The sequence below is a fragment of the Lynx rufus genome, unplaced genomic scaffold (assembly GCF_022079265.1).
Source record: "Lynx rufus isolate CCGP_SWC_20201006 ecotype Redwood Valley unplaced genomic scaffold, mLynRuf1.p SCAF_3, whole genome shotgun sequence".
Taxonomy (NCBI): Eukaryota; Metazoa; Chordata; class Mammalia; order Carnivora; family Felidae; genus Lynx; species Lynx rufus.
The window spans coordinates 201,963,945-201,978,691 of record NW_025814845.1 but is presented as its reverse complement, the minus strand read 5'-3'; positions in this window follow the sequence as shown (position 1 = coordinate 201,978,691).

Sequence of the window (14,747 nt, the reverse complement as noted above, 5' to 3'; positions counted from 1 at the left end):
GGCGTCAGCGGGGACATGGGGGTCTCTGTACTTTCTGCTCAGTGTTTCTGTGAGCCTAAAAATGCTCTAAAAATGGACAAAGATTCTGAATAAACAGATTTGCAAAGATACTCAGATGTCAAACAAGCATGTGGAAAGATGCCCCACACTTTGGCTACTGGAGAAATGCAAGTGAGTGCCAGCCACAGTCCGGTGCCACCCCACATCCACCAGGGTGCCTATAGGGATCAGGAAGAACCATGGGAAATAGCACATGCTGGTGAGGGTGTGGAGAGATTGAGACCCTTGTGTGTTGCTGGTGGGAGTGTGAAGGCTCAGTCGTGGTGGAAGGCGGCTTGCGGTCGCTCAGTAGGTGAATTACTGTACCGCCCGGCGGTTCCTCTCGAGGTGCACACCCAGCAAGGAGAGAGGAAAGCTCACATCCACGCAAAACTTGTACTGGAATGTCCTCACACGCATTGTTCTCAGCAGCCAAAGAGTGTGAACAATCCAGGTGTCTGTCAGGAGGTGAACGGAGGGGTAAGACGTGGCACTCCAGTGCGGTGGGGAATTAGGGATAAGAAGGGATCTAACGCACTCCACAGCGTGGATGGACCACGAAGGCATGGTGCTCCGACAACGCCAGACGCAGGACGGCACGTATTGTGAGTGTGTGTATGGGGAACGTCCAGAGCAGGCAGACCCACTGAGGCAGGAGGTCACGTGGTGTCCAGGGTGGAGCGGCACGGGGATGGCCGTCCCTGGGTGTGGGGTTTCCTTTTGAAGTGATGTCGGTGTTCTAGAATTATTGCAGTGGTGGTTGCCCTTGTCTATAAATGTGCTGAAAACCAGTGTGCACTTTGAGTGGTTTTTTACGTCAGTGTGTTATTTCTTAGTAAACCTGTTAAAAACTCATGACTTATGACTTGGATAGGTGGCCGTGATCTATGACTTGTATGCCGAAAAGCCAGACCCTCTCCGTGACAACGAGGCAGTTTTGCGTGTTCCTGTCTCGTCTCCTCTTCTGCCGGTGGTTTGTAAACATTCCTCGTGGACCAGAGTGGGTAGAGGTGTACTAGCTTCCTCCCTCTTCTACTCCACTTCTGGGTGCTGAGAAGACGTAATCATTCTACCCCCGGAGATTTGTCCCGAAGAATACCTCCTACCTTTGGTGTTTCTGGTGACAACCTATGTCCACACCCGCTTCTTGACTGCAGGACGCCGAGTCTGTGTGCGGGTGGGTGGGGGGTGGTCTTGCAAACGGCTCACGTCAGGGTGACACGGTCAACACTGCGGGTGTCTGGCACCACGATGTGACATGTTCTGATGGAGCGAAACCTCTCTCCCCAACGGGGCGCACTTCAAGCTGCTGCTCCAGGTTATTGCCGGTTGGTTTTACGTGTTCACTTTTGAGCTCCTGCCTTTGCCGGATTATTTTGAGTTGTTGGGGAAGGGGGTACATATTTTCATTCATACCTGGCAAAATCTGTACAACTGTCTTTATTCTTTACAGGACATAGAGAACATTTTCTCATTTTTGTAGACTGTTTATTGGGTGTCAAGGCCGTGGGGAGGTGGTCCGGAAGAGAGGCAACAGCCGGGTTCTCATCTTGGCTTGGTCGTAATTCAACATGGCTCTTTGTCTGGCAGGGCATTTCAAAGCTGTGTTTGCTTTTCCGAACGTTTAAAAGGCTTTGTGCAAGGCAGCTTAACTTCTGTGTGTTTTATTGAACGAGGTTTCTTTAAACGTTCCAAAATGAGAATAACGCAGCTCTGAAACGTTAATAACAAAAAGTGTACAAGACGTCTTATTACAAAAATAACTTTGCAGCTGGCGCCCCCCGCCAGTGAGCCTGTGGTTCCCGTAGAATCAGTGGTGTTCCCCAGGGCAGCGTGATGAGTGAGGGCCCAGTTCCTGCACTCCCTGGCGTCTGAGGGGGAGTCAGCAGACGTGACTTCTTGAGGCAGAAGAAATTTAAATCTGGGTGTGGTGATCGCCATTCCAGCATCTGGATGGGGCCGGTATTATTAAAATCCTTCAAAAAGCAGTCAGGACAACTCCACAAAGGATCCTAATGGCAACAAGAGTCTCCTCTAATGGGATTATAATGACAAAATAATAAAAGCATTAAGCAAATGGAGATGAGAGCATTAAACATACTGATCTCCAAATAGTTGGGAGAACAGCTAAGACCAGCAAGAACCCCACCGAATATCCCCCACGAGGAAAGAAATGGTATTTGAGCCTCACGGAAGCAGGCGTAGGGGATCTGTGTGTGCGTTCTTTCCCAAAAACGTTCTGTCGCCAGGTGATTGCGTCACGCTTTTCTTAGTAGCATGCACCTGACTTGCGGCCGGGGAGGGGAGGTGTTGTGCTTTGACATTTGAGCAGGAAGTGCTCCTGGTTTTTACAGTAGCGGCTTATGCTTGCGCCTGGTGATGGCGGTCTTCCGTTGTCACGTCACCTGTGTTTGCCCCGTCGGCATCGGGAAGGACCAGGCTCTGCTGACACTTGATCTGAAGACCAGGTGTCTTCAGGCCAGGTGCAGGGACTTGAGGCCAGGTGCCCTTGCTTGATCATGCTTGGCGGGTTTTGTGCTTTACCCGTGGAGGTTCTGTTTTCCCAACGGCGTGAGCTCACTTCGTGTCTCGGTCACATTTGGCAGTTCTCCCCATACTTCAGATTTTTTATTACTGTTACATGTGTTACGGTGATCTGTGTTTGGGGTTACAGCTCGCTGAAAAGCTCAGGTGATGGTTAGCATTTTTTAGCAATGAAGTATTTTGAATTCGAGTGTGTGCATTATGGCAGACGTGATGGTATTGCACACGTGAGATGGGGTAGTGTAAACGTGTTTATGTGCACCGGGAAACCAAAAATTCACTTGACTTGCTTTATGGCGTCTGAGGCAGAAATGGCATTGCCCCCGAGGTGAGCCCCTTCCTCCTGAAGGTGAAGGTGTTGGGCGACCGGAGCGCCTGGCACAGGCCAGGCCTGAGGCCCCACGTCTCAAACTTCAAAAAAAGGACCCGTAAAAATGATCAAAAATCAAATGCTTTTATTTTCAGAAAAATCTTACATAATGTTTTTTGTCTATTTGTTTCAGAATAAAATTACTTTATACCTATATACGCTTGTGGTAATAATTTACACTTATTTATATAAAGTCTGCATAGCGTATTCGGGATCTTGAGAGAATGCTTTTGAGTGCGTTAGGGTCACCATCAGACCGTAGGGTTAAGAAATGCTGGTTTGCGTGAGGAGTATATTCTGACGTTTACCTCACAGTCGTTGCCTGACATCCGTGTACCACTTCCTTGGTATGTTTTGTTCTTTCAGATGCTCTGTTGATGCAGGTGTTTTGGTTGGACTCCCACAGGCCATGACAGTTGGCATGCGGAGGGGACTGCGTGTGGGCTCCGTGTGGGCTCCACGTGTGCAGCAGGCTCTGCCTCAGTGTGTCTTTACTGTGCACTTCCATGCATCTGCTCCGTCGAATGCCCTCGACAAATGCACAGTGAAAACCAGCATAATGACTCCAACATCAAGTCAGAAGATTGTTTCGCAGAAAAAGGAAGGGGCTTTGGCCTTACCTACCTTGATTGACGGACAGCATCGGTTCAAGTCTGTATATTGATTTTTCGGTCCATCTCTGTGATCAGGAACAGTAAGCCGTCCGCCTGGTTGGTAAGGCCAACCCTCCTCGAAATTTTCTTTAAGCCAGAAATCCACCTTAGTGTCTCAGTAGGGTTTTCGAAGTGCCCCTGGCCAGAAGAAGTGCCATTCATTTTATCAGGTTGTTAGGTTTGAACAATTTGCTGAGTATTTCAGTGCTAACGTAGTAGTAGTTATTTAAAAACTGCACAAACTTCCGGTTATAAGTAAGTCCTGAGGGTGGAAGATAGAGCACGGTGACTGTTGTTCATGACACCGTGTCGTATATTTGCAGGTGGCTAAGAGACTCAATCTTTAACGTTTTCATCACAAGAAAAAAAAATTAGTGACTACGTGTGGTGACAGAAGTTAACTACAATTATTGTGGAGACCATTTGCAATATATACAACTATCTAACTGTTAGGTTGTACACATGAAACTAATGTTATATGTCAGTTGTACCTCAATAAGAATGCACGTAAACTGAAACAAAGATACTCACATCTCATTGTCAAACAGCCGTGTGCACTTACTAATGGAACATGTATCCCCGTGGGCTCTCACGGCTTCCCCGACTTGCTATTTCCTGTTCCCATACTGAGTTTTTCCTTGGGCCTTGAATGAAGGGCCGACCAGAGACCCAGCCTCACAATGATATGACCCATTGGAAGGAACATAGTACAATTTAATGAAGAAACTGAACTCTCTTAAGGTGATGGTTTAGGTGGCCCAACAGATATTGAGGGCTGGTCTCTTTTCCTTGAAAGTTTACGTGATCTGGTGGCCTTGTCCCCCAGGTGCCCTGGAGCACAGTCTGGGGACTGTGATGCTGACACTTTCACTGTCTCCCTGTGAGTCGTGTAGTCTGGGGTTATGGCACATGCACCGTGTGCCTGCCCCTGGGTGAACTCGACACACAGGGGGCTCTGGCGGAGCTTTGGCCCTGCAGCTGCTGGCGGTGGGTAGAGTCTGAAGCACAGAGCTCTGAGGGTCCCTCGGGCACCCCTCGGCCAGGCTCAGGGAGGAGACCGCCAGCAGCCAGGAGACGCCGTGGAGAAGGCAGGTCTGGAGTCAGCGAGTGGAGGGAACTGCGTTGCAGAGAGGGCGGGTGCGAGTGTGGGTCAGCTGGAGGAAGGGACCTTCATGGCCGGAAGGCCCCACGGGCAGGTGCTTACGATCCAGAAGGCACTGAATTCTCTGTTGAAGAGTTTCAGGGTTTTACTGTGGAAAGCGTGCATCCGTGGAAGTGTCAGGGTTTTATTGTGGAAAGTGTGCATAAATGTACCTCTTCACCATTCTTCAGTCTACAGCTCGGCAGCATGAAGTCCGTTCAGAGTTGTGCGAACATCATTTTCATCTTGTTCATAGTCCCAGAGACCCTACACCGCCGCCCTAGCCCCGGGGACCCCACTCTATGTTCTTCTGTATGAGTTTGCCCATTCCAGGCACATTTCATTACTTGACCTGAGTGAGTCATATGGTGTTCGCCCTTCTGTGTCCACACATCTCACGTGCCATGACGTTTGCAGGGTTGATCCACGTTGTGGCGGGAGTCAGAACCTCATTCACTTCTCCAGCAGAATAACGTTTCTGTGTATGTGTGCCCTGCATCTTGTTCATTTCTCTAGTGGATGTTTGGGGAGTTTCCACCTCTTGGCCCCAGTACGCCTGAGGCCCTGCTCTCACCCCCTTGGCTCTCTACACCCAGGGTGGCATTACCAGATCATAGGTTGATCCCGTGTGTAACTTTTTAAGGAACGGTGAAATTGTCCACTGTGGCTGCAGCGTTTTATGTTCCCACTAGCTGTGCACACAGCTTCCAGTTGTCCACATCACTTGTTACTTGTTCTTTTGAACAAGTGGATGTGAGGCGGTCCCACGGTGGCTTTGACTTAGTGTTCTCTAGGCAGGTGGTGGTGAGTGGCTTCCCGTGTATTCACTGGCCACCTGTAGGTCTTCTGTGGAGACATGTCTCTTCAAGTCCTTTGACAATTTTTGAATTGCTTTGTTTTTGTTGACTTGTAGGAGTTCTTTGTATATTATGGATATTAATCCCTCCTCAGTCAGTCGGATGATTTGAGAATATTTTCTCCCGTTCCGTGGACTGTCTTTCATGAGGAGGCTGGATTTTATTATTGACTAGAAATATAGTAAGTCTTGATATCCCAAATTTCTTATCTATTTCTTGCCATATTCAGCCCAATCAGACGCCAGTGTTTCTTCTTCAGAAAGCCTTCTTTCTCTTGTCCAGGCGTGTCCCTTGCTGCTGCTTAGAAGTTAGCTACCCCCTTCTCAGCTTGCTTGGTCCTGTCTGACCGCTTCTCCTCGGCACGGAGAGTGCGCAGAGCATTTGAGAGAGGACCCCCACCTCCTGGCTGGCTCCCATGGGCACTGCCTCTGCCTCAGCCGCAGAGTTGGCGGAGTGGGCGTGGTGGCGCCTAATGGGGGGCGTGTGCAAGTTACTGGTGTGCTGCACACCAGCACGCAGAGCTCCACCCGGTATGCAGCAAGCACTCGATAGTTGCTGCTGTTTTTACCTAGGTGTTTTTTATATTCAGTCGGACTGGAGGAAGCATTGATCGTTTGTACTATCTCCTGAGTTCTTTTACCCCAGGTACGAGGAGTTTTCAGCAGTCAGCCAAGGATGTGAATTACTGCTTCGTGCTTGTACTGCAAGGGGCTTTTTCCATGGAGGGTTTATAAAGGATTTTTATGAAGTGATACAGATTGTCTCTTTGTAGGGAAAAAAATATATAGCCCTATAAAGAAAACCAGCGGTGCTCTCGACGGAAGTGAAGGCCAGGAGGTTTAAGAAAACGAGGATTCTTTGCTAGAATGTAGAATTATCTTGAGAAATAAATGCCACGGGCGTGTTTGCAAATTTGAGGATTTCTGAGTCTCAGCACCTCACCCCTGTGAGTACTGAAGACCTGCTAACACTTATAACCACATGGGACTCTGCCAGGCACCCGGGGCACCCTCATCCTTCTTCTGTGTGGCCTTGTGCTCAGCGTCAGAGCCGGCCGCCTGGTCTGGGAGCCGAGTACTCACTCACGTCCATTCGTGACTGTGGGCCCTTACAGGCGGCTCTGACCCTCCCCCGGCTTCACACCGAGAACGGTCTTAAGATGGACTTGTCAGGTGGATACATTTGCTCTAGTCTCCTGTTTCTGTCTACACCTTTCCTTTAAGGCAGTGAGTTGTTTGGAAAACAAGAGCTGCGGCTCACTGATACTGTGGCTCGGAGCGCAGAGGGTGGGCCTTGGGGTCTGGCCGGTTCGGGTGCACGCGGTAGACGGTCAGCACGTCCCCTCAACACCCAGCTGCCGACGGACCTGGAGCTTGCTGACGCGGAGACCCGGGCTTGGAAGCAGACACTTCACCGCGCTGCCTGGACCCGCCTGCACGTCTCTGAGCCTCAGCTTCCTCCTCTGTTCGCGAGGCTCTGAGGGTGCGGTGGGTGCGCAGCCGTACGAGGGCGTCTCCTCCGTACAGAAGCCTGTGCTGGATGGAAGGAAGTGGCGGCAACAGGCCGTCCGGCGCCGGGCGCGCCCGTTTCACCCCGTGTCCCACAGGTGGCTGCGGGGCGCCAGTTCCCACCCGGGGGTAGAAGTCGTTCCCGGGTTTTGTCGGAAGCATGTCCTTGACAGTCACAGTGGAGAGAGCCCTGGGCTCAGACTTGGCGGCCTCGGTCCCGGCCCAGGGCACCGCCGGCCTGCGTGTCCTCGCACATAGAGGCGGGTGGGTGGACGGGGGCTTGGTGCCTTCCGATGCCGACGTTCTCTGCCTCTGTCAGGTGTCAGTGTGCCAACCCCGTGTCCACCGTCCACAGCAGAAACACCCCAGCTGGCAGCTGGAGACCAGAAGCGCCGCCCTCCCCCTTATGTCTGAGGGTGTGGGTGCAGATTCGGCTCGCCCTGCTCCAGACCGCAGCCAAGCCCAAGCCGCCGACCTGGGACTGCCCGCGTGGACCATCCAGGGGAAGGGCCTGACCCAGAGAGCCAGTGCGGACAGCGCTCAACTCGAGCGTCAGCACCCCGGGACCTAGCCAGCGTGCAGACTCACTCGAGCACGGGGGTGTTTGGAAACAGGCTGCCACCGTTGGGTCAGTTTTCATCGTCGTTGTTATTTAGTTTGGGTCGCCGCGTGTGGTGTGAGTGACCGACGTGAGAAGTAAACGAAAGCCGTGAAGACAAGTGTCCGTGTTCTTCACTGGCCGTTACAACAGTGACAGCCTGAACGTGCCGCGTCTGACCCCGGGCAGGCTGCTAGACCGCACGGCACCGTGATGCTGACTGCATGCGTGTGTCTAAACTTTGAGCTGAAACAGAACAGCCGCCAAGTGTCCCAGACATGCTTCCAAGTAAGAGGGAAGTAAAGCAAGTGTTTACAGAGTTCGTACTCTGTGTGGCATTTCACGTACCTCCGCTACAACCATGGCGGCGCTGAGGCTGGTCTGGGCTTTTGCCAACGCTGGCGGAGTATGGTGCCATTTGGGCTCTCGTTCTGATCCGGAAGACGGGCATTCTGGAACCGGCTCAGGAGGCCTGCCTGGCCTGACTGTCCCTTCATTACGTTTTAGTGCTGAGTGTTGGTTGTGGGTGGGGCAGGTACATGAGCTTCAGAGTCAGGCTCGGGCCTCAGATGGAATGCTGTGTAGACCGCTTATTTAATCCCTTAGAACCTTAATTTACACAGGTGGAGAACAGCGTTGTCAGGATTGAACAAAGTAATGCATGTGGTTAGCACACGGGTCATCTCTGAAACATCAGTCTCTCTGTCCGTTCCCCAGGTACGGAGTGAGTCAAGGTGATTCATGTGGAGAAAATTTTGCAGAGAGAAATGTTTCAAAGGAGAGTAGACCAATCAAATTTATATAGGATTTTTTATGACGTTTCATAAAATGAAACCCTAATAAAGCCTATAGCGTATCTGAGAACAAGCATCCTGAATGGCAGAATTTGGTTAAGTTCCCTGAAAATCTATAATCCGTCAAGGGAAGACGGTTTGAGATGGCTCTGTTCTGCCTTATGGTTCCTGTCCGTCCCCAGATGTGGGACTGAGGGAAGCGTGTTCATGACGGGCAGGAGCCGTGTGGGTCAGGGTCCTGGAGCTTAGTCCACGGGTGCCCTGACATGAGTCCCCAAGTGTTTTAGCACCTTGATCAAACCCTGCCCTGGTGCTGTCCTCCCAGGACATGGGGTCGGGCAGGGCTGGCGGGAGGAGTCTGCACGGCCCTTTCCACCACAGGCCTTCCAGGCGGATTTCCTTTGGGTTGACGCTAACAGGAGCTGACCTCATCCATGGTCCACGTGTTGACAGCCCATGTGGCTTTCCTACGGCTGCCTGGTCTCCTGGGTGGCATTGGCGAAGATTTCCTTCTCCAAGGACAACTTACAGCCAAACTCCCCCAAATGTCGGGAGATGAAGGGGCTCTGTCCCCACAGCAGCGAACAGCCGTTAGGTGACCTGATTTGGAGGAAAGAAGAAGGGCCCTGTATCCGTCAGGCCCCACGGCCTGTCCCGCACTGTGTGGCTTAACGTCTCGACACCCTAGGAGGGAGTTTACAATCACGAGCAAGTACATGGGGAAATCGGGATCAAACCCCTATTTCTCGTCCTGCCTCAGCCCTCCAGGTCTTCTTACCGCATGCGCCTTGGACATTTCCCGTTGTTCCAGATCTTCTCAGCTGCTGTCCCTGCTGGGCAGCTGCTCCTGGGGGCTGGCTGTGACCCGGGTGGCACATGCCCCTGGCACTTGGCTCTGAGGGCGTCACGATACAGGAAGGCATCCCTGTGTCCGGTGTCTTTTCTGAGTGACAGGAAGACGAGGGAGGTCCTGCTCTGCAAACCTGCAGGGGTCTTACCAGGGGACATTTCCACATCTGCACCTCCCTCCCCACTTGCTCCATGCAGGTCACATCTCCAGTGACCACGCAGGCAAGAGGCAAAGCCCACTGCCTGAAAACCTGAGGGACCCCTGCACTCCCCCCACCGCAGCCACCTTCAACCTTGAAAACCGCGGGACCCCCATGCTCCCCTCCCTCCTCACAGCCACCTTGAAGACCCTGGGGACCCCTGCACTCCCTCCTCCTCCCCACCCCCCCCCCCCGCCACTTCCCAGCATCTAGTGTCTAACTGTGGGCTTCTGTGGTTGCCCCGGAAACCCTGCCAGCAGACAACCAGGGCAAACTCCATGTTTGCCAGATGTTCTGCTCCCTGGTCTTACTGTGGACCTTGGGAATTCCGCTGTCTTCCCCGTGAGGCTGACCTCACCTTTCCTGCTGGGGCTGGGAATCAGTCCCAGTAGACAATGAGCTTCATTTCCACTTGCAAACGCTGCTGCTGTGTCCGTGGAGCTCGGCTGTGCTTTGAGGCTGGCTTCCTTCCAGTGTGGATGAACAGATGATAGACGGGTTCTCCTAATGTCTATCTGCTGATCCCCGGTGCACCTGTATGGTGTTGTAACAGCACACGTAGCGTATGTTATGGTAAGGAGTTGATGTTGTCTGTGGCTGCAGCGAGCTTCCTCAGAAGGACTTCTGGCCCTCGATACGGCTTCGTGCGGAAGCTAGCCCACAGCTGTAGGAAGAACCCCTCCAGAAGGGTCCCCGACCCGTTTGGCTCTCGCAGACTCTGCCATGACCCGTGCGTTGTGGCCTCACGGTGTCGCGTGTTGGTACTTCAGATGGAGTATGTTCTCTTGCCCTAAGTATTCTTACCTGCTTGGTGCCCTTAGTATTCAGACCAAAAAGTAGGCACCAGATCACCTGCAAACGTGTACTGGGATTTTATGAATGTGTGTGTTTAATGAGAATGTAGATTTTAGCTTCAGGGTCACCGTGAAACCCGGAAATATCAGTGTCCACAGACTGAGGCCCTCCACGTCTCTTGGCAAAGTGTAATGTTCATTCTTTGCTCCAAAGCTTTGGTTAACACTCAGCCTAAGAGTATTTTACTGCCTAACTTCATTTCTTAGCTGTTCATTCCGCGTGAAGGACTAGAAATGTGATTTCTTGGTCTCAAAACGTCTTTGGCAACACAGGAGATCATCAACAGATTCCTCGTACATCTCTCTCTTGTCCTGACCTGGCTTGACCCTTCTATAGTTTGTGGCCTCAAAGTCCTTCCAGAAGCTGGTGTCCCCTGGGCCACGTGCGCCCCCTTCTCTCCTGGACACTGCCTGCCTGGCCTCCTCTTGACCTTCAGATACCACCGTGCCTGGGCTCTGACCCTCCAGCTTGATGTGCCCCCTCTGGCATCAGGGGTCATGCGTCAGCCCTGCGCCCCCGGCCCCCGGCCCCAGCCTGAACCTGGGCCTGCGCAGTGCACGAGTCCTGGTCTTCTGCCTCATTCCCGACTGTGCCAAGGACCCTGCTGTCCCCACTTGTCTGTCCTCGGACCCCACAGCCCACCAGCACTGCAACTTTTACCTCCCAAACAGTTATGCATCTCCTCTCCACAGCCGCCCTTCTGCCCCCATCCCCTCCCACCTATGCCTGCCGCCCCCCATCCCGCTTCCATCCCCCCTCCGTCCCCCCATCCCCCCTGCCCCCTCTCCGTCCCCCTCTCCGTCTCCCCCCCAACCCCTGTCACCTGCTCCCCCATCACCCCCTCCATCCCCCCCGCCATCTGCCCATCACCCCCTCTGCCACCCCATTTCCTCTTCCATCCCCCTTCTGTTCCCCCTCCTTCCCCCCTCCGTCACTGTCCCCCCGTCCCTCCCTCCATCCCCCCTGCCCCCTATGTCCCCCCCTCCGTCACCGTCCCCCCACCTCCTCTCCATCCCCCTCCATCCCCCTCACCCCCTCTTCGTCCCCCCCTCCATCACCGTCCCCCCCCGTCCCCCCTCCATAACCACCTCTGTCCCCCTTCTGTCCCCCCTCCGCCCCCCTCTGCCCCCCACTCCGTCCCCCCCTCCATCCACTGCCCCATCCCTCCTCCATTCCTCCCACCCCATCCCCCCTTCCTTTTCCCCCACCCCATCTCCCCCCAGCTAAACCTCCTTCATGTGCCTTGGGAAGTTTCCTAAAAGACTCTGAGTTCCTGAAGGACAGGATCCCACGTTACTTGTCTAGTTCTGATGCCTGTGTCATTGTGAGTCTGAGTGGATGTGTGTGAATTTTGGACAGCCCTACGGTTGCCTCGCAAGCTGCATTTACACACGGGGCAGACACTGTATCTCCGTTGGTGTTCAGGGATGGTTGAAGGACTGGGGAGCCCAGGATAGTCACAGCTCAGAGGAGATCACAGCGTGCTGAAGCCAGGCCAAATGTATATTTGTTACAGGTGACACCAGACCTCAAAGCCATCCCGTTTCACTGTATGCACGACCAGTTTATGCTACATGTGAGTGCATTTTGCTGTAGCGACTTAGGAAACAGAATGTCTAAAGCGAATGAGACGATGGGGTGGCTGGTCTCACATGGCTCATGTTGTATTTATACCTGAAGTAGACACCTGTTAACTCCTCTGTCGAGGTGCTGAGAACAAGTCCAGTGCTGCTTTGTTCTGTGCAATAATCTCAAAGTCCATAAACATGCCTGGAAATGATTGAAAAAACGAAGAGTATTACATGCAATTAAAATAAAGCACTTAAAAAAATTTTTTTTTTAACATTTATTTATTTTTGAGAGAGAGAGAGACAGAGCATGAGCAGGGGAGGGGCAGAGAGACAGAGAGAGAGACACACACAGAATCTGAAGCAGGCTCCGGGCTCTGAGCTGTCCGCGCAGAGCCTGACGCAGGGCTTGAACTCACGAACTGTGAGATCGTGACCTGAGCCGAAGTCAGATGCTTAACCGAATGAGCCACCCAGCCGCCCCAAAAATAAAGCACTTTTATTGCCTTAGACACACTTTTATGTGGTTAATGTAGAAAACCAGATTTAAGTATGTAAGAGAACAGTTTGGTGGGAGTCACGGTGGAATTGGGGAGGGGATTGTACTCATTTATGAAGTGTTGGTGTTTCTGTGCATGCTCGGTTTTTTATTTTTATTAAAAAATTTTTTTAACGTTTATTCATTCTTGAGAGACAGAGACAGAATGCGAGCAAGGGAGGGGCGGAGAGAGAGGGGGGACACAGCATCGGAAGCAGGCTCCAGGCTCTGAGCTGTCGGCCCAGGGCCTGTCGCGGGGCTCGAACTAAAGAACCGCGAGATTGTGACCTGAGCCAAAGTCGATGCTTTCAGGAAAATACTGAAATAACTCGAATCACTGATGAAAAGTCTGAGTGGTGTGTTGCAAATGAGGCTCAGCTGTGACGGTGCAGTGAGGAGAATCTTCAAGTCCTTGTTTCTCAGGGAGGTGTCAGTAGCACTGCCATCCTTGGAGAGATGGCAGACAGGAGTGTGTCTCCCTGGAGAGCCAGCTGTCACCCCCCGTGTGGACGCTGAAGACCGGACACCCAGGAGGCCCCTTCCAGCACCCACAGTCTCCTCCCGCCTCTGCCTGTTGGCAGGCGCACACAGGCTTCATGCCAGGAAACAGTCCGTTCGTGGAGGTTCCCTGGCCCCTGCCCCACAGCCCCCCGCTCCTCTCGCCCGGCGCTGGCTGGGGTCTCCCCCAGAGTGCCCAGCTGCTTAGGGGGATCCGAGAACACAGAGCTCTTCCTGGGTGGTCTGGGGTCATGGTGGGAACGGAGGAGTGAGATCTGGCTGAGGCTTTGGGGTCCTGTGTCCTCAGCGTGGGGCCTTGGGCAGCAGCGTGGAGACTGGTTTGGGTGCTGAAGGCACCCTCCGCAGGGACCGGAGCGTCGGAACGTACAGTTCACCACGTTAGCAAAGTGCCTCCTGTGAGCGAGCCTGCCCCTCCTCAGAACACTGGAAAGATGAGCTTTGTTACCAGCCATTACATGGAGGTTGGTCTTCGCAGAAGGTGTGTGGGTTCAGGGGTGTTCCGGAAAGAACCTTCCTGACATTGATCTGCACGAGCTGATCATACTCGTACCAGAGTGCCACGCACTGTGATACCCACTCCTCCAGCCTGTGTAGTTTCCAGGGAGAGGAAGAAAATCCCAAGGGCAGGTCAAGCACACCTCCCAGGGGTGTAGGTAAACAGTACTGTGCCCGGTTTCCCTCGAAACAAGCATCCTGGAACTTTGACATAAAAAGGGGTCGCCTCCCTGGGAATCGCACCATTTTATACCCTTTCCAGAATTTCTCTCTGGGACCCTTCGTGGGCCTGGAATCTATCCAGAGGGAGTATCATTTGACCTGGGTGGAGTTTACGTTCGGAGGTATTAAATTTTTTTTTTTTTCTCAACGTTTATTTATTTTTGGGACAGAGAGAGACAGAGCATGAACAGGGGAGGGGCAGAGAGAGAGGGAGACACAGAATCGGAAACAGGCTCTAGGCTCCGAGCCATCAGCCCAGAGCCTGACGCGGGGCTCGAACTCACGGACCGCGAGATCGTGACCTGGCTGAAGTCGGACGCTTAACCGACTGCGCCACCCAGGCGCCCCTACGTTCGGAGGTATTGATTGCTGCGTTCTTCAGCAGAAGTAAGTGGTTAGGTGACCTGCAGAACCCTTGCGATGGACTGTTCTGTTCACTGTGTGCAAGTCACCCCAGCAAAATCAAGAGTCCGGATCGTATGATCCTCATTTTGTGAAACTGTCTTGTGACTTTGGCTACCGTTTCAGCTGTTTCTGAGGAACGTGTACTTCGAGGCGTCATGCTGTACGACTTGGTTTTTCAGATTGAGGGATTGGTCCCCATCAGTTCACGTGGAAGATGAACTCAAATACAGAAATCAGTTCATGAAAATTACAAAGCAAATCTTACAAATCTCAAAATACTGTTTAAATATCTGGAAAATCTGGATATTTTTACTTGATGGTTTTCCTTTTCAGTTTATCTTACTAAAAAGCAAAGTAATATATATATGCTCTAAGGCATTGAACCACTACAGGAAACTAGAAGGTGTTTGTGAGAACTCCTGCCTCTGGGGAATAACCACCATTAAACACCAAGTCCAAATAGTGCAAACTCTAGGAATACTTTGAGTAAATGAGATTGTATTCTGTTTGGTCCATTTTACAAAAATATGAAATGTAACTATTCAGTCTTAACAGAAGCAGTAAGTTGATTGGCTGAAGTCGTTGCCATTCT